The sequence below is a fragment of the Orbicella franksi genome, chromosome 1, assembly GCF_964199315.1.
Source record: "Orbicella franksi chromosome 1, jaOrbFran1.1, whole genome shotgun sequence".
In the NCBI taxonomy this organism is placed as follows: Eukaryota; Metazoa; Cnidaria; class Anthozoa; order Scleractinia; family Merulinidae; genus Orbicella; species Orbicella franksi.
In genome coordinates, this window is record NC_138145.1 from 19,176,328 (window position 1) to 19,196,679 (window position 20,352).

Here is a 20,352-nt window from a genome sequence, read left to right on the forward strand (position 1 = left end):
ATTGAGGTAGACTGACACAAACTTGACGTTAAGCCGCCCGTTCAATTAAGCTTCCAGTTTCTTGTTTATGTGAATTTTCAACTTGTAGTCATCACTCATGATGAAGAGTTTGTGGAAAATCTTGGCCAAAGCGACTTTGTGATATACTACTTCAGGATTTATAAGGAAAAGAGGTAACTTATTATCTCCATTTTAAGGCCTTGGAATTGATTGTCCGTATACGCAAATGGACCTGGACCGGGTAGTTCGAAAGCTAACCCAGGATTAAAAGTGAACCGCTAATCCTGGTTTAGCTTAATCGGGCTTTGAACAACCTGGCCCAGTTGTCCAAATGATTTCGTTTGGTATAGAAGATGTGACAGTATCGCGTAATTTCACAAATCAGTTAACAAATTAGTCACAAGATAAGAAGACAACTTTTCTTTGTTCGAAGGGCTGCTTTACGTACTCGATCATGTTTATTCACACCGACATCTTGCTGGTACCGAGCTTTTTTATGCATCCAGCATTTAATCTGTTTATTATAATTTTTTTTTTTTTGACGAGGCAGCTTGTGGTTTTTAAGCGATGGCTTGTGACATCATCGCTTAATGCTGGTATACGACATTCCTTTGGATAAACGATGTCGCGCTCATGTCCCGCACGATTTATCCTGAATTGAAGCGAGGAGAACAGGAAGCTAAACCCGTTTCCTTACAAACCGCCATCTTGATTTTCGGGATCGAGAGAAATCGTTTTTCGGCGGCTTGCAGCATCAACAAAGTGTTGGTTAGATTTCCAGTTGTTAAAGGTATCGGGACTGGAGTGATTGTTGTATTTTATCCATTGTCTTCTAGTTACGTTTAAACATCCGTTTGTTTATTTGTTTTCTAATTTTCTAGACTGAATTTTAGAAATACTTGTGAAATGTTCGTGGCTAGTCTGACGCGGCGTTTCGTCTCGACCAAGAGACTCTTCAGAGACCTTTAGAATTCAAAGGCAAACTCGTTGAGCATCACGCCCAAAGTCCCGTTCGCAAATTCTTGATGTTGACAGTCTGGCCCTCTATAGCAGAAGGATTCCTAACCGTACGTTCACTAGTTAAATTTATACAAAAGCAAACAATTGTCAAATACTTGTGAGCGTACGGTTGGGAATCCTTCTGCGATAGAGGGCCAGACTGTCAACATCAAGAATTTGCGAACGGGACTTTGGGCGTGATGCTCAACGAGTTTGCCTTTGAATTCTAAAGGTCTCTGAAGAGTCTCTTGGCCGAGACGAAACGCCGCGTCAGACTAGCCACGAACATTTCACAAGTATTTGACGATTGTTTGCTTTTGTATAAATTTAACTCGTGAACGTACGGTTGGGAATCCTTCTGCGATAGAGGGCCAGACTGTCAACATCAAGAATTTGCGAACGGGACTTTGGGCGTGATGCTCAACGAGTTTGCCTTTGAATTCTAAAGGTCTCTGAAGAGTCTCTTGGCCGAGACGAAACGCCGCGTCAGACTAGCCACGAACATTTCACAAGTATTTGACAATTGTTTGCTTTTGTATAAATTTTAGAAATGGCAGTTAAATGTCATCGCTTCTGTATACATTGCGTGCTGTTTATTATGAAACAGTTACATTTAGTTTATAGATTGTCCGAAAAGTTCATGTCATTTATTTAGCCTACGGCAATGTGCAATTTGCAGCTCCTTTGAAATAAATTACCGTCACTCACTCTTACCATAGTTTACAAGTGGAAAGTGTACTCATTATTTTTCATCTTCAAGCAAATACTATCTAGAGTTCTTGGAATGTTTATCTTCTCAAACGAATCTAATACCAGGAGAAAAATAGAGAAAATCGTAAAATCTGTGCTTATGAGGAATACATTAGCAATCACGGCTTGATTTTAATTGTTTAACTGCGTGAAATATTATTGAGTTTGCGAAAGCTATTTCAAGAATGTTGTCGGATCCAAGCATCAAGCTTACTCGACAGGACCAAATGATAGTCTGGGTATTCATTGAGCAGTCAGTATTACTTGCATGTCTATCAGGGATGGCGGAGCGAATTTTGAATTGGGGAGGCTTACAAGCGAGCGCCAGAGGCACAAACTTGTAGGGGGCCTGGATATATTTGTAAAATTATTTTCTGTATTTTTTGCTTGAAATTGGGGAGTGGGGTGGTTCTAAAGCCCCGCCAGCCACCCCCCCCCCCCCCGGCTACGCCGTCCCTGTCTATGGAAAGAAATCGATTTATTTCAGTCTGCTGAAAACTATAGATCGTTTTCACTGTCACGCAATAAAAAAATAAATCGAAAACCATCCAGTGGAAAAAGCTATGCAATTATGTTATAGAAGATAACTAAATAGGCCACTTCTCCAAGTTTTAGGCCTGTGCGTTTCCCCAAACTTCAGATATTCGTCGAAATGTTTCGCCGATATTTACAGAGCCCAGTATGAAAACGCCCTGTTGGTGTACCTCCGTGGTACACCAATATGGCGGCCGGAAAATAGTGTAAACATCTGGAACTTACTTTGGCTATCCAGGCGACTGATTATCAGTACTGATCAAACAAGCATTTACATAAGCACTTTTCCTGGTGCTTTAACTTCTAAAAAGGTTCAAAATCATGGGATAAGTAGATATTTTTCGACAAACTCGATCATAGCCTTGTGTCACGCACCTCCATAACCCTGAAATTCAAAATGCTCTGGATTCCAAACGAAGCACGCTATTGAGCTTTAAAATTGTAAACAGATATAAATATAGCGCCTCTTGTGCCTGATGAGGACAAAAACTTTGGTGGCGCTTTCGTTTTGGATTTTAGAAAGTGATGACGTCACGTGAAAACGATCTATTGTTTAAGTAGGGTTTTGGACGTTTGCGGGGATCTGGGGTTTGTGAAATTCTGATGTAGAAAGTTTGGTTAGAGGAAGTGTGTTTGAAATTAAAAGGTAATGTCATAAATCAAGTCTTTCTTCTTATTTATCTAATCAGCATGCATTCCGCCTTTCTATATCTTGTCGTGTAAGCTCAACACTTAAACTGAAATAGGTGTAGTTTTTTTTTACGTTTCAATACGTCTTATGCATGATTACGTCACATGCTCAAAATTCACCACCAAGACTCGTTTGTGTAAACTTTAAACCTCTGACATCTTCGTGTTGTTTTTACCCGGGTACTCTTTTCATGTTTGCTGCTTTGGGATTCGTTCGTGATAAAATCTACAATTTGCCTTTCTGAAGAGAGGCTAGGCTTGGTGGTAAAATGTCAACACGTACATTTTGAACAAGCGCTATTATATAAGGCGTCTACACTCAGTGGAATGCGGGTCTCTTTATCCCAACCCAAACTGAGATCTTTAAGATAATCAAAAGCCAAATCTCTCTGAGTAGCCTGTTTATAAAGAAATTCGACAGCTTGATTCCATCCATTCTTAGCTGGGTTTGTCCATTCACAAGGGATTCGTTTAGATAGATATTCAGCCTTCGTGAGGGAACTTCGCATTAAGCTTATCAGGTCATCAACTCGAGATATGAGCACAAATACATGAAACTTCTTTGCAATCAGTTTGGCATGAACAATCTCCTCCAGGCACAATTGACTTTCGTCATATTTTTCGAGAAGTTGTAGTATTTTCGTTGTCTCCAAAGAACTCCCTGTGCCTGGTGAAAATTCTCTTAAGGCGTTCGTTCATGTAGGTCATGATCTCTTCTGTTGACTCCCACGAGAAATAATACTCACGAAGAGACTGTTCTTGCCGGTTCAGTTGTTCCTTGCTCTGCAGTAACTGCTGCGTAACACTACGTCGTTCCAAACGTCTTAGAAATTTAATAGAGAGAACGGTTGACGAATTCACGAGGATGTTTCGTCGAGTGATTTCCATTAGTTCAATGTGTTTAAGCCCTTCGGTAATGTCTTCCGAAAGTCGGAATAAATGGCCTAGAACGTTTAATGCGACAAAGAAAGTTCTCAGCGTTTCTTGCAGTAGTTTTTTATCACGAACGATCAGTTGAGTTTTAGAACTTGGTAAGGACTCGTCAATTATCCGCACTACTTCATGCTCTACTGCATCCATGTAACGGTTACGTAAAGTACCAGTCTGGTAATAGTTCAACTCGGCTTCGTTACATGCGCTAGCCTCTCTGTCGTAAAACTGCTTAGCGCCGGATTCAAATTCATCTAGCGTGAAGAAATTGGGGTGGCTTCCGTAGAGATGTCGGTAGATCACATTAAGTTCTACCTCTCGACTCGGATTGGTAAGTACTCCTCCATATTCCTCTATCAAGTCTACAATCTCTTGCCAATGGTCCCTTTCACCGTCTGAACTATTAACTGTTCCCACTTTTAATTTGGCAAGATACAAAGGTGTTATACCAACCAGATTGGTGCAGTTAACATCAAAACCAAGACTTGCATCATTAAACATTGTTTTAACAAACCACTCAAACCTCTATAAGCCGACAAGTGGTATACTGTGAGCTTTGCTTGGCCGCTGCTACATCCAATATTAAAACGAGACATACTTCTAGTAGCTCGAAGCAAAAGATCTGCAGCTTTTTCTGCAATTTCCATGTCTTCATAAGATGCAAAAGGGCTCGCCCCTACACACATAATTGCAAGGTCCAAAGAGCTGTGTCCGTGAGGAGTCAAAACAGTGGGATTAGCACCCCAAGAGAGAAACGTTCTTAGTCCAAGTAGGTTACCACCTTGAGCAGCTCGATGTAATGCTGTGTATCCTTCTGTATCACGACATTCATCGATTACCCGAAATCCTTTGGGATGAGCCTTAATAGCTTTCACAAGTGGGCCATCTTCTGAGTAACAGTAATCCTGATCACATGTATGTTCTTCAAAAAGGTTTTCTGACGGTATTGTGGGCTTTGTAAATGCCAGCAGATGAAACTCAGACTTACTAAAAGGTTTGTCACATTCTATGTGAACTCTTACATTAAAGCGATTTAAGACAACGTCAAGCCACTTGCCACCATTCTGCAAGTATACCAGAAGAGGTGATCGTCCTTCGACATCTTTACATTCGAGACTTCCTCCCATCGAAAGAATGTGGTAAGCGATCACAGACTGGCCTTTCTCGAAGGCACGGTGTAAGAGTGAAGTCGCTCTTTGGTCACACTTTCGCGCCAAGTATGCTTCTCGTGAGAGAAGGATATGTGCTACTGCACTATGATGTCTTTCGTTGAAAGCCAGGATCATCTCAAATTGTTCCGCCAAACTCTCGGCAATATTATCCCCGATGTCACTTTCAAAGTGAGGGCTGGCCCTACCGGGTGCGAATTCAAATTGAGAACTGAGCATATCAGGTGCGGATTCAAATTGAGAACTGAGCATTTCGGGCGCGTGTTCAAAGTGAGGGTTGCGAATATCAGGCGCGAATTCAATGGCATAATCTAATGGCGATTTATTGTTTACATCAGTCAAATCGGCACGAGCACCCATTTCTAGTAGGGTCATCACGGAACACTCTTCACCATTTTTTGCAGCAAGATGTAAAGCTGTTCTACCACGATAATCGGCCTTGTTTACGTTGTTGTTGTCTCCACGCTTCTGTAGCAAAGAGATTTGTTTCAGTTTGTAACACTGAAAGTTGAACACAAATCTTTTAATCTCGCTATGCGATTCTCCTGCAATTGTAAAATCTCCCTTTGAAATCCAGAGAAAAGTTCTCATGTTGAACGAGTTACTGTAGGGATTGCCTGACATCGCTGTATAAGACGATACTGGAGCGGTCGTTTCGAATTGATTAAAAACAGCATAATGCAATGGGGTCATTCCGCACTGATCACTTTCATAAATACTAGCTCCCATCTCTATCAAGGGTATTATGTTCTTGTTGATCGTACAAATGGCACCACTATGTAGTGGTGTGGAGCGGTTTTTGCTTTTGATGTTGATATGAAGGTATGGCCTTTGAGAAATTAACCACCTAATGAAATTGTAATGGCCATGGCATGCCGCTACATGAAGTGAAGTGGCTCGTTGACAATCACTATCGCGTGGTTGGGCACCATAACGTAAAAGCAGGGAAGCGACCTCAACGTAACCGTACCTTGCAGCGAGTAGAAATGGAGACGAGCCGCAATGGCATACATCTTCATTGTAATCTTCCTGTTCCTTCCGACTTAGAAATGAACAACTTTTACGAGGCAGTCCATTACTTGTACATTCTCTTGGCATCCAGTGGACAGAAGAAGATACATTCTGAAAATGCCTACACTTTTGTGAAACTCTAGCTCCTTTAAAGATAAGAAGTTCTGCAATGTAAACATTGTTCTTTCTAACAGCTTCATGTAATGGTGTCCGCCCTGTGAAATCAACGCAATGAGCTGTATTATCCGACTGGGGTAAAAGAACCTTGACAACTTCAGTGTGGCTTCCAGCAACTGCTAAATGAAGTGCACTTTGACAAAGAATTTTAAATTTGTCGTCTGATAGAGTGTATTCCTTGACATCATTGCACTTGCAATGAGGCATTGCTTGGTATCGGAACCTGTTTTGAAGCCAATAAAAAGACCCATCACATCGCATGCATTCAGCTGTCACTCCAACCTTCAAAAGAAAATTTACAACATTTGAATGACCTCCAGCAGCTGCATGTTGAAGTGTCACGTGATCTATATGTGCTCCACTTTGGTACAAAAGCTGAACAACGTTTAAATGCCCACTTTTTGCCGCTACTTGGATAGCTGTCAAGTTGACCCCATCTACATCCTGAAATGAAGCATTTCCCTTTAGCAGACCTCGTATAACAGCTATATGACCTCCTGATGCAGCTGCATGCATCATTGTGGAGCGCCAAAACGCTTTTGTGGATCGTTCAGTAGGATCACTCAAAACGACGTCATCCCCTAACACAAATGGTGGGAAAGGTGGTGGCTTTGTTCGGTGTTCGATGTTGGCTCCCATACCTAGGAGAAAGTCGACGTTGTCTGCAAGGCCATACATTGCAGAAACAAATGCTGGTGTAAATCCATAGTTGTCTTCACAATCAATGGTTTCAAACGCAGGAATAAGTAGCTGAAGAATTCTTCGGTTGTTATTGGCGGCAGCGATGTGAAGAAGCGTCCTGTTATCCCTGTCAATGGTAGCATTTATGTACGAGGCTTTGATGTTGCGGAACTCCTCGAGGAAACCGTCATCAGTGTCCTCAAAGCTAATATGTTGTGCTAGGCGATAAATGTCCATTGAAGAATTTTGAGCTTCTTTTACAACGCTCAAATAGTACTCAGCTAGGCGTCTGTGACCATGACTCCGACTGACATAGTACGGGTTTCCAATGTTTTCAATGCTGGTGAGCCACTCCGTAAATGAAAGGTGAAAAATAGAGATGGTGTTACCTTCCCCATATCTAATGAAATGCGATAGCCCTTTCAAGGTATAAACAAAATCGTATTCGTAGTCGATCTTTTCCTGCATTTTTAAAATTTAGAACAAACGATCAATGTGCAAAGGCTCAAAGGCTGCCACCATGACCTCTAGCACTGCCAAAGCAGATTTAAACTTCTCTCGTGATCCATAAATCCTTCTCAAGTAACCGTCTCGTTTATACCACCAATTGTTTTCGGAAGGTGTTTGAAGTCGATTTGATTGCTCCAGTCATTTTTTCAAAAATGGAACATCTCTTTTGCAAACAGGAAATTTCCTTGACTTTGACTCAATAACTTGTTTGTCATAAAGGCAATTTCTTCACCACTGCTGAGGCCGAACATTATCTTCAGCTTATTAAGAAAGCCCGCATCTTCAAATAACTTGTTTGCAACAAAGATTTCAATGTCTTGCAAGTTCCTTACATCTGAAGGATATATATGTATATACTTTTGGGATCTTAGTGAAATGCCTCAATACAGTGGAATCGTTTCGCGACGTCATTACAACCCGTATCCATTTCGGAAGCGTACTAAAAGTTTCTTCTATAAATTGAGTCATTGCAGTACCGCCGTCGTAAGTAGAGCATTCATCTAAGGCATCAATAACTAGAAAATAATATCGAAGCTCATTTTTTAGCAGCCGTAATGGAGCCGCTATAGTTTGTTCGAAGCAGTCGTAGGGATCTCGCAGACAACTTCGTTGAAGAATTTCAAGCATAAACGAACTGTTGGAAATCAACATTCCATATTCTGGAACCCTTCTGGCTATCATGTGGACTAAATTGCGAACAAGTCGACCGGGATCTTGCGTTGACTGGTCTGAATACCTGCATAAATGGTAACCAATGATTCTCTTGTGAATTGGATGAACGGGAACAAATCAGCTGAGCGGTTAGTGCAGATTTCCCAGTACCTGGCTCACCAACCACCACAACTCCCGTCACATTATGTTGTTCTCTCAAAAGTGACTCTAATTCTTGGTAGAGCCAATGACGTCCTGTGAAGCTTTCTCGGGCAGCATTTAGGTTCCTAGTAAAATTGAATTCCTTTGTGTCAAAAGGAACGCTGCCAGTTTCCAAGGGACATCCTAACAAAGGAAAAGATGGTTACAATCGGTGTTAGTTCAGTTCTGTAACACATTTACTAAGGTCTATCATAACGTCAGCATAAAATCTCCTCTTTCACACAAAAGCTAGCTTTCTAGATCGCGGTAGTTAACATGTGTCTGTAATATCTTTAAAATTTTCAAAAAAGTTTCTTCCAGGAATATAGAACTTTCTTACCGCAAATCCGTCTTTAAATGACCGTAGGCATGTTTCCAATTAAGTGGAACTCGAGATTCGTGGGGGCTGGTGTTGCATGGCTGTGACTTGGTTAGCTATAAGCATCTCCTCTCTGCTTCCTCCCCGAGCTTGCCAAGATGGACCAGGATGGCACCCGATACAATTTCCAAACATAGGATAGGTGAATACGTACTTAGGCTTCTTTGCGCAAATACAACGCATAAAACTGTGGTCCTAATAAAACAGACTACTGGTCGCCTTTTAAGTTACCATCATTGTAGGAATTGTGGTTCAGACATGTAAAGCTTCCCATCAATACTATGACAACCATCCAAACTGCTAGAGAACGGGTGTTCAAGCTTCGAAGGTTTGAGACAATTTTGTGTTTGCTTGCCAAGAATACGCACTTTGCAAGGTTAGAGACTTGTGTAGCATATGAAATATTCCGATTCCTTTCATCTTCCATTCTGTCCTCGATACCTTGCAAAAGCTTAAGCATCTTGGTTTGTTTATTTTCTAAGGATGACAGTTTCTTTTGCACCTTCCTGCTGACACTTGCGCACTTTCGCTTCAAGTCTCTGCTGGCACTTGTGCAATTTCACTTCAAATCTTTGATTTCGTCCCCAATACCATCCAACTGACCTTTAACTGTCACCTGGAAGTCAGCCAGTACCTTTCTCTCTACACTTTGCGCATCGAAGTGGTTTTCCATTAAATTTATCTCTGAAAGGGCTGCTTTGGCGTCCTTGTCAGTAGCTAGCTCCGGATCCTGGAGGAGGTTTCGTATATCTGTCAATGCATCTACCTTTTCTCCATCGGTGAGCTCCTGTCTTGCGGCATGCCCCCATTTTGTATTACGCATCTCTCGCACGGCATCAACAAGGTGTACTTGAACACGGAAATAAATGCACCAAAACATGAGGTTGGTTAACCCCGTGCAGTCAGTAGTACTCGCGTCCACGATAGGAGCCTTACTAGGCCCTAAATCGGACATGAAAAGTTTGGCCACTTCCCAGTAACCTTGGATAGGATCTGTCCATTTGCTACAGTCGCTTTGGTGCTACTTGGGAGAATTAGGTTTTCTCCCTCCGTGGCACCTTGCAAGTTGTACAGCCCAGGCGCAAGAGTGTTTTGGAGGCCTTGGGCAAGTACAAGGGGGTGCAATGGCGAGATTCGCCAACAAAGCTTGATGGAACGCTCTCATCTCCCTCTCAACGCAAGGCCTTAGTCCATCGCACATCAGTGAGAGGGCGTGGCCAACAGCCAGCCAGTTCAGGTACTCTTTCCGCAAGATTTTAGATTGCCAGTCTGTTGCAGTTGAGTGCGAAACCATTGTAATTGCTTTCAGTCGAGGAAATAAGTTGAAGCTTCCTATAAAGGCAAATATCAGTCAATAATCCAGTGAGTAGATATAAAACGTGGAGGAAGAAACGGCTCGAGGTCCGCATTCTAAATGAGAAAAACAATAGTGACAGTGGGAAGCAGTGGTGGTCCGAAACTAAGACATCAATCAAAGGGAACTATGAAGAGGTGGATACATTCAGCGCTTTCGAAATGGAGAGGTCTACTTCGATCAGCTGCTATATGTTGAACGTGGTTTAAAGATGATAAACAAGGTCATGAAAAAGAGTCAACTATAACTCTGCCCTTGAAGCATTACTACAATTTAAAAGTTTATCCACCCCTGAAAATTAAAATAATTGAAATGTTTCTTTCTTGACACTCTCAAGGATCTTTACGAATTTCCCCGAACACCTCATCCTCCTGGATTTGTGCGTTATCGTAGTTTGTATATGGTGTATACAGTATCTAGTTTTCTAACAGCGTTTTGTACCATTGTTCACAAGAGTGTTTTGTCTGGAGGTTATGGACTGATAAGCTGTGCTACTGATATTTCCAGTAGCTCTGTCTATGTATGGCTCCTGATTTTGCTGATATGAGTGCTTATAGGTCCTCTGAAAGTTTCGCTCCTAAGATTCACTCATAAATATGGGGTTATTGTCGAGCCAACTGGAATTTATAAAGCTGTGAAAGCTTGAGGGGTCCACAAGCAAATGTCACGAGGGGTCAAAGACTCTTTGCATTCAATTTCTAGACGTACACATAGTTATATATACCTTTAGTCTTTCAAACAGCTACTAGCAATGACTCGGTTACACCTGTGCTGCCACAACGAGTATCCATCGAAGAAAAGTCAAAGTATTGTACATTGCGGCATTACTTCGGAAAGTCGATACGTTAGAAAAATAATCGATAATGGTCGTTGACATATCGATTTGTGTACTTCTGAGTGAGTGACAAATTTAAATATTCTGAGCCCTAACGAAAGTCGTTTCTACGCTTCGCGTGTGCACGACCGAAAACGAGCTCGGTGACCTCCATTTTTTGATATAGATTTTTGATTAGCCGGATAAGACGTAGCTTTTGGCAAAGTTTAAAGTCTGTACATGATGCAGTTCGAGCCACCTTAAATTTTCGAAATTTTATACCCGGCCAGTCCTTTAAAAAGTCGAATCCAACTTCAAAGCAAATCTTGTCATTACCATTTTGTTTTATGGCGCCAATTCACTATTTGCTCAGGGTGTTTCACAATAAAAAGGAGTAAAAGATAGTTGAACAAACTTACAAATTAAAAGTAGCCTGTATTTAAAAATAAAAGTTAATATGTCTCAGGAAAAATTAAAAGAAATGTGTTTAAAATCTCTAACTAAGAACTCTTGCGAAAAACCAGGCTGAACCCCATCACCGCCACCATCCAGAACAGAAAGTGGAAGCCATACGCAGAGGGCAGATCATTATCAACCGCCAAGCCTTAGATTGGAAACCTCAGGAGAAACAGAAAAGAGGAAGACCAGCCGTGACATGGAAAAGAACTCTGCAAGCAGAGCTATGGACCATCAGCATGACCTGGGAGGAGGTGAAGACAGCTCAAGATCGAGAAAGATGGAGGCTCGCAGTCAAGGCCCTATGTTCTAGAGGGAACGAAGAGGAGTGTTACGCAAAATAGTATATTCCTTAATCTCGGTGCTGCTATTGCAAACTGTAAAGACTCTTCCTCCGTATGTTTTTCTGTCGAGCTAATCCATTGTGCTCCGCTGGCGCTGCTTCGCCGAGCGAAGCTTCGCAAAAAACTAGCCATGCCTCGAAATTCTGACTAGAGATCCTAAATCGAAGTTATATAGGCCACATCTCTAGACCATCTTTCGACATGCCATCTTTCGACGTGCTATGTAAACGGCCGAAAGACCTTTAAACTGTGAAACTGGCAGTTTTCCCGGTTTTTAGAGGAAGAAATGGCAAATAAATGATAATTACTGACCTCAAATGGCTGAAGAAGATTGCGTACTTTGCATGCTTCACGATTTAAGGGATGATTCAAGCGATTTTAGTGTAGTCGATCGGCTCTGAATAGTGACTTCCGATCCCGGGGGGGAAGGGTTACTCCCAGAAAAGTTGGGTGGGGGTGTGCGGTCCGCTTCCCAAAACCCTTACCCTATTTATGACCAAAATCTGCGATATTCCCTACCCTATTTATGACCTGACCAAATATTCGATACCCTATTTATGGCCTGACCATTAAATCAAAACCCTGTTTCAGACCTGCGTCATAATAAGTTCCCTATTTCAGACCAATGTTAAATTACCGTAAACATAATTTGTGATGGACTTTTGTTAATTTTCTTTTCGATAATGATGAAAAAGTGGCTTCTTCTTAAAAACATACCCATATCAAGGCTAGAGTGCAAAAACCATACCCTTTTTATGACCAAAATTGCCAAAATAGGCTAAAATCGATACCCTATTTATGACCAAAACGGCTGAAAAACCATACCCTTTGGGCCGCGCATACCTATATAGCTCATATAAGGGAGTACCCCCCCCCCCCCCGGGCTTCCGATAGCATTGGGCCGCTGCCGCTTTTAATATTCGCAACGTGTAAACATTCAAAAACAGTCGACTTATTTCTGCCAGAATGACTTCTTGATACTCCTAACCTTAGTTTGGTGTCAAATAAATCCATCTTTCATCACTACAATTCGGGTTCAATCGTAAAGAAGTTCGTTCTGCTTACATTTGTTAAGTAGGCCAGGTTACATAGCATATCGAAAGATGGCATGTTGAAAGATGTCGCCTATTGCCTGATTTCAAGCCGAAAAGGACTAGGTACGAGTCTACAAATCATGGGATTAGCAGTTATTGATCCACATAGTCATAAAGTGCAGACCAAGCTTTACAAAATCCCCAATTTTGGTGTAAATAGACCCAATAGTAAGCAAGATACAACCATTTGAAAACATCAAAATTTACAAAAAAATGTATGGCCATCTGGACATTGTCCAGATGACCAAACATTTCTGTGTAATTTTGGCGTTTTTAAATGGCTGTATCTCAGTCAAAACTAGCCTGATTAACACTAAACTTGAGCATTTTGTGAATCTCGGTGTGCTCTTTCTGACTATCACAAAATTCTAATGCTTTTTCTTAATTTTTCTTTAATTAGTGTCACCAATTAGTGTGTAAAACGCTAGAACGATTGACACTTAAATAAAGTTTACTACTACTACTGCTGCTACTGCTACTGCTACTGCTGCTGCTGCTGCTGCTGCTGCTACTGCTGCTGCTACTGCTACTGCTACTGCTACTACTACGTCTACTTCTACCACCACTACCACTTGGCTTTAAAAGGATATCGCTGAACAATGTTAAGGAGTCTCAGCTGATCCTTTAGAAGTAAAATGAGCCTTAAAGTGTCCGTTTATTGCAGGTTTTGTACAACAAAATGGCTTAATATTTTGCATTTTTATCATAGTTGTTTTTATTATTGTAAGTCTACTCTTAATTGTAATTTAAGCTTTTTAAAATCATTGTAAGTTTACTTTTAATTGTAATTTTAGCTTTTTAGCCTTTTTATTCCGTTTTTAATCTTGTCATGCGCATTTGAACATTTTATGAAATTTGCGCATTATAAATGTTATTATTATTATTATTGTTATCATTATCATTATTATTATTATTATTATTATTATTATTATTATTGGTGTCCGTGTCCATTTAATAGAGGTGTCTGCTGTCCGAATTCCCAGTTCTTTTGAAGTGTGTTTCTTTAGTTCATGGTGGAGACAACTTGTGTCGTCCTTGTTTTTTATCTTCAGGCATTTTCCTTTTCATTTTCCTCTTTCATAGCTGTTAGTTGGATTGGAAAACAATCTTTAACTGTGCTACAACCAAAATACTAACAATACACCGTAAAATAGCAACTGTGAAAGCGGCACTTACAGCACCACGCATTAAGCTATTCCTTCTTCTTCTTTTGACAGAGACACAAACAGAATCTACGTGAGAGAGACCAGGATATTACAGATCTTGCTGAGAAGTGTGACTTCAGGGGTACCTGTACAGATTATCCAATTCACATGTACACTGCAGAACCTTGGGACAATGTAGCTTTGTTTTGAAGTGCTAATTTGTGTACGTTTATGGATTAAAAACACTCAACGATGAGTTATAATTTATACACAATGATTAATTTGTGTTTATGCAAGTCTCATGCAGAAGATCCAAAGTCTCAAAGGGTACGTTTGGGAAAAAAATATATCAGTATAATGATAGAAGTATTTTTTTTTTTTTTTTTGATAGGTTATGAGAAAGGTCCCTTTTCCGAGGAAAAAGTAGATCGTTTTCTTGGAGAAATGAAGAAAAAAATATCAAACCGTTATTGATGACACAAAGCGTCAAAGGGTAAGGAAATAATTCAAATTCACAAGGAATGTTACAAACGTTCTCTATACATTTGGTGTTTGTGTTGTATTTTAAGGAAGTGCTTTTCCAATGATTTTATTATCAAACGATTTATTACAAGGATCGTGAATATACAGTACAGTGGATAATCAAAGGAGACCTATGGTCAAACTCGTGGATTAAGTAATCTAGAGATGAAACATGTTGACGAACTTGTAATTATTGGTGTATTTTTAACAGCTGTTAAAACAAGCGGGGTTCGTACCACGCAAGGTCGCACTTATCTCAGAAAGCGTAGGCTTTTTTCGTTGGCTTTCGTTGCACGATGCAAAATTGCAGCTGAACATGGAGTGGTAAAGGCTAAGGGTTCTTGGGTCACACAGGACACTCCTGCCAAAAAAATTAATAGACTACTCCCCCCCCGCCTCCCCCCCCCCCGCCCCCCAACACACATACGCCCAGATCTTGATGTTGATGTATGTCTGCCTGCTGGGAGAATTTGCATGTATTCAAGTCGTACGAGCTTACAGACCTTTTTCATTGCATTTCACTCAAGGCTATAGGTAAGGTTTCTTATGAAACAGCACTTCTTTTCCAATGTGGAACTACTTGTCTCTATATATATTGCACGTAAAATATAACAAAATAAGTAGCCTCTTTTGCAAGCATTTTCAGTGTTGATCCAAAACATCTGTCCACCCATAAACATGTGCTCCTACGAGCTCACATGGTGTTTCTTTCCCTTTGTTATCTTTTCAATCGGGAAGCAAAAGTGTAAACACAAGACAGGGTAAAAATCATTTAAGCTCATCAAAATCAAGTATTTGTGATTTTTTTTCCAAGTTTATGTGCATTTCACATTTCACTCAGAGTTCAGATCAATATACTAAATTAAACAACACAAGTATAGAGAACACAACTTTAATCTAAACTTAGCTCCATGTCGGTTGAACGTGGACTACTCAACATGAAAAACGTAACTACTATAAACTGCAAAGCTCTGAACGAAGATCCAGCTTGATTGAACATTGGATCTCACAGGAGATCTAAGCAGCCAAACTTGAAAAGTAAAACGATAATAAGTCAAAGACTACTGCAAGGCTGATACATGTCTATTCAAAACAATATTTGGGCTGGCCTCAGGTTTAGATGTTACTAATTATAAAAATGAAATTACAATATTATATAATGGTGTCGGTAAGTAAGTAAGTAAGTAAGTAAGTAAAGACTTTATTAAAGACTTTATCGTTTCGTCGGTGTTTTTCCTGGTTTCGTTCGTTGAGAAGTGTTCGTTTCGCTCATATAAGTTCATTAAGGTCCTCGAGTAAGACACATTCTCATCAAAGCTTACCACATTAGTAGGTCACTTTCCAGCAAACAAATGCTCATCTCCTGGTCATTTTGAACGCCTGGACGAGTCAAATGCTCATGAAATTCAGCGCTCAAGTTGGCCGTAGTACTAATTCGAACATTCGAAGTCAACACCACTTCAATTTAGCGAAACACCTAGCATTAATGGTCGTGTAAAAGCTACAAAATCATCAATTCGGGCTGGCACGATGCATCCTTTGAGTAGTAACCGCGCAAACACGCGAGCGAGGCTCGCGCTGACTGCACGGTTACTATTCTAATATGGCGTCGGGCTCGGTTACTATTCCAACATGGTGTCGGCCTCGGGCGCTCTCGTTCGGGCCGACTAATTACGAACAATGTCTACAACTGAGTGAGTGAGTGAGTGAGTGAGTGAGTGAGTGAGAGAGTGAGTGATACATTTGCATACGGCGGAGTCCCCGCAAGAAACACGTTTCTACGCTTCGCGTATCCACGAGTTTAAAAACTGTTAAATATCCTTTTAAAGAAAAATGCTCTTTTAATATGTATACTGCGACCGTTGCACAATCCTCTGAAACAACTCAACATTTTTTAAAGATATTAAGTTTAAAAATGCTATACACCTGTATGAGATTTGAATTGGCCTAAATGTCTTTTTATTTGTTCTTTCTTTCTTTTACTTTTTTTATGTAATATTTCATTTTTTTATTGGATGAATTCCACCCACAGCAAGTATTTGACGAGAGCCTGAGCAAGGTACAGAAGAAACTTGACGATATGAAGAAAAGTCAAGCACAGTGCGAGGAGACCATTCGACTCAAAAACAAACTCATGGTAATGAACTACAAATTTAATTTCAGTACAAGTTTTCGTTCGTGCACCTCATTCAGGTTCCATTGAGATCTGATAGATTAGGTATTGTTTTGTAAAAGAGAACAAAGGAGTAAGTGTTGTTGGAAATAGAATGAAACACGGCATGGTACGGCTGAATTGAGGAAACGGGTCTGTCTTGACAGCAGTACAAAACAGGCTTACTACTTTTGATGGCCGGGACAGTAGCACCATTGACTGACGGAAAACGTTTTACCTGACTCTGAGCGAGACCACTTCTCTACTCTGCGATCATACCCTCCCTCCCTGCAAAAGGAAAAAAGTCTGATTTGAGGCTACTCCTTCTCAGGTTGTCGAAACGTCAGTTACAAACAACAGTTCCACGTGGGTTTGATTAATGTCCACTGTATGATCTTAGTTATACAGGACACATTTTTTTCAACGTGATCTTGCATTGCAGAGGGAAAATCAACAGAAACTGAAACAAATAGGCCAGGAACTGAGCAACGTGGATGCTTCGGCCAACAGACTGAAAAAACTTGAGGAAGAACTGCAGCGGGCGGTGTGTATTAAACTGTCAATTCTTCTTACTCATTGGCACGTCAATGTCTGATGCAAATAGCTAAGTGGCTTAACTGTTCGAAACTACTTAGTAAAGCCAACTCTTATGGTGGCTTGATACCGTAAAAACGCGATATTTCAGTTTGCCGGTGAGAAAATGATCGACGGAAAGCAAGTACAGCCAAGTTGTCGGCTATCAATAACCAATAGTTGTAAAAAAGCGTCGTGTTTTGCGATAGCTGTAACTTCATTCCAATGACTTACTAGGTTCTTACAAGTTACATAGACTTAGTGCATTTTGTTTATTTTGTGATAACTGTAACACCTTTACAGAGGTGTAATATTGTTCTTTATTATAATTATGGCTGTGTCTCACAAGGACTGGGAACTACCGAATTCAAGAATTTGATTGGCCAAAATCAATATTGAAAGCGGTCTAGATTTTCCCATCTAGGCCGGCATCTAGACCGGTTATGTTTTGCGGTGAAAAAGTTGCAAACTTTAATGCAAAAATGTTGGCTATTTTGTTCTAACAATATTTATTTATGGCAATGCCAAAGAGTCTGATAAGAAAAGAAAAGAAAGTAAAGAGGACGAGCAGACTTCGGCAGAATTAAGTTCAGCTCATCGCCATTCGCAAGCAAAATGTCGGCTAGTACAAACCAGTTAAGACTAAACGAATTAAATTTCTCTTGCTTACCATATAATAAACATCTTATTAACCTAGCTTAGTCGGTCTGTATGGGAGAATCTTGACCTCGGTCGTGTGTACAGACCTCACTGCGTTCGGTCTGTACTCACGACCTCGATCAAGATTCTCCCATACAGACCTCCTGCTCGGTTAATAAGAGCTAAATTTAACAATTATTCCACGAGTGCGCATTGGATATGAAATGATAAATATATGCACCTTATTGGCTGTAATCATCTCATGTCCAACAAGTGCGATTGGAAAAATAATTGTTTTATAAAAACGCTCCCAAAATATAGAAAACTAAACTAAAACAAGACATAGACATGGAATACATAAAAAAATAAACATAAAAGTTAACATACCCTCACAATGAAAAGTCTTGAATTGTATTATTCAATTACCCAGTTTTAATAATACGCGATAGCTGTAACACCCTTTCAGTATAAGTTACAGAGGTTCAGTACAGTTTCCTTTTTACTTGCAGGAGAGAGAGCTGGAAGGTGCTCAGGAAAGTGGCAATGTCAATGTGTTAGGCAAGGAGATTGATAAACTGCAAACTGACGAGCGTGAAGTGGATAATGAACTACGTCGGCTAAGAGAAGAACAGCAAGCGATGCACATGCAATCCACAACTCAGACTAAACTGGACATGCTGGCCAAAGACAAGAGCAACAAAGAGGATGCTATCCAGAAAATGTGAGAGAATGTGACGCGCGCCAGTGTGGCCAATTGATTCATTTTGTTTCATTTCTCAGCGTTTTCCCACGCATGCATTTTCGATGAAAGCGATAGTGTTTTCAGTCATCAGTGTAGTGTGGACAGTAGGCGAAAACGCAGAAAGTCTTGCTTTTTTAAACGAATATACAGTAGTGTAGACGGGGCAACAGATGACAACCTCCTTCAAAGAGCAAAAAAAAAAAAGAAAAAAAAAAAAAAAAAAACCGCCCAAAAGTGGCAAAGAAAAAGAAACTGGTCAACTACAAGCAAGATGATTTGTTGACAACCAACAGATTTGATGAACTGCGATTCATTTCCACCCCTGTAATCCTTATCGTCAGTGCCATTTTCCTCAAACTACTTTTAACTTTCTTCTTTTTTATATGTACATTAAATGACATCCTCAATTAACAACATAGGAATTACGAAAGCTTAAAATAATCAGCCGGGGCGCTGTACCTTAAAGACAATTAAAATTCCCGAAAAATTTGTTTTGTCACAAATCTAAAGAATCAGAATGTCCTCTCGCGATTTCGTTGTTGTCTCATTCTAGATATCCTTTGCTATATTTTGGTTTTCTTTTACTCAGTATGGACCGTCATGACGAAGATCTGAAATCCACGCTGGGCGCACGTGGTACGTCAGAGAGCCTGCACACGAGATTACAAGAACATGTGAGGGTCAAACAAAGAGAACTGAAGGAAATGAGAAACAATCTACAGAAACAGAAACAGCTACTATCCTCCAAACAAATGCGAAAAAAGATGATCACGTCATGACTTACTAGAAACTATAAGTAAAAATTCCATTGAAAACTGTTGAGTTTACACACTGTAAGAAGAATGCAGATTTCAGGTAACTATTTGTACTTAATTTTTTACTGTTCTTTAACAGAGAGAACTTAAAAGAAAAGGAGAATCAGGCACGGCAACACAAAAGGCAGATATCCGAGGCGTGTGGGGAGAATGACTATAACACCACAAGGGAAATCATTAGCAGCAACATCGCCTCTCTACGAGAGTAAGTTTCAGCTTCGGAAACAGGTGTCGTGTCTGGTTGATTTTTGTGAAGATCGTTATCAACCAGTCAGGAGTTGCGTGAGTACTCGCGAGCAATCCGAAAATTGCCACGTCAGCTTAACGGCATAGAGTATCCCCATGTTGCTCAGAAACGACAGAAATCGGCCTTGAAAGCGAGAAGCCTCCGGCTAGATCTTATCTTGTGAATTGCTTTGTACTTTTTGTTTATTGCAGTTTTTAGTAGTTATATGTTACCTGATTGTTTCAAGAACGTCTCACAACATGACATAACCTAATAGAGTGAGAATATCCGTTTTGGCTGAGCTAAGCGTTGACAAAAGAAAAAAGATCGTTTGGCAATTCCGATATAAGTTTATTTATGTATATTAAAATATATATATACAAGCATTTCACTTGTTGTATCCATGAAAACTAGTCTTTTGATCAGTTTCCTGCGGTTTTACGATTTTACGTTAGTAGACATGCAGGCAATATCACCAGTAGTCAACATGATAATATTTTTTGTTGTTCTTGTATTGCATCGCGAAGTGAACGAGGTATTATCGGCTCATTGGAGAAAATCTATTCCAAGTATGTTTCTAAACTGGAGAGTGAAGATGTGCACACGAGTGGCTGTCCTCTGTGTCATAGGACATTTGAGAACAACAGGCAGATTGCTGCTCTTGTCACTGAGGTACGTATCATGATAAAATCTGTCTACACGGTTGAATCTCTCTACAATGGTCACTCTGGGGTGGGATAATTAAACGTGGCTGTTGTAGAAAAGTGACCATTATTGTGCCCGCTATAGGGTCG

General features: G+C 40.3%; 2 pseudogenes across 1 annotated transcript in view; one reads left to right on the forward strand and one right to left on the reverse strand.

Annotated features, from left to right (window-relative positions):
• Positions 1-3,245: 3,245 nt before the first annotated feature.
• Positions 3,246-9,976, reverse strand: LOC145497384 (uncharacterized; annotated as a pseudogene).
• Positions 9,977-10,787: 811 nt separating this feature from the next.
• The window catches only part of LOC145497681 (DNA repair protein RAD50-like), a 38,464-nt pseudogene continuing 28,899 nt past the window's right edge, over positions 10,788-20,352 (forward strand). Inside the window, exons 1-10 of the transcript XR_014050707.1 lie at positions 10,788-10,880; positions 11,375-11,560; positions 13,962-14,031; positions 14,281-14,312; positions 16,444-16,548; positions 17,006-17,107; positions 18,285-18,496; positions 19,107-19,289; positions 19,412-19,537; positions 20,086-20,230. The product of XR_014050707.1 is annotated as a DNA repair protein RAD50-like (transcript). The remainder of the gene's footprint in view (positions 10,881-11,374; positions 11,561-13,961; positions 14,032-14,280; positions 14,313-16,443; positions 16,549-17,005; positions 17,108-18,284; positions 18,497-19,106; positions 19,290-19,411; positions 19,538-20,085; positions 20,231-20,352) is intronic.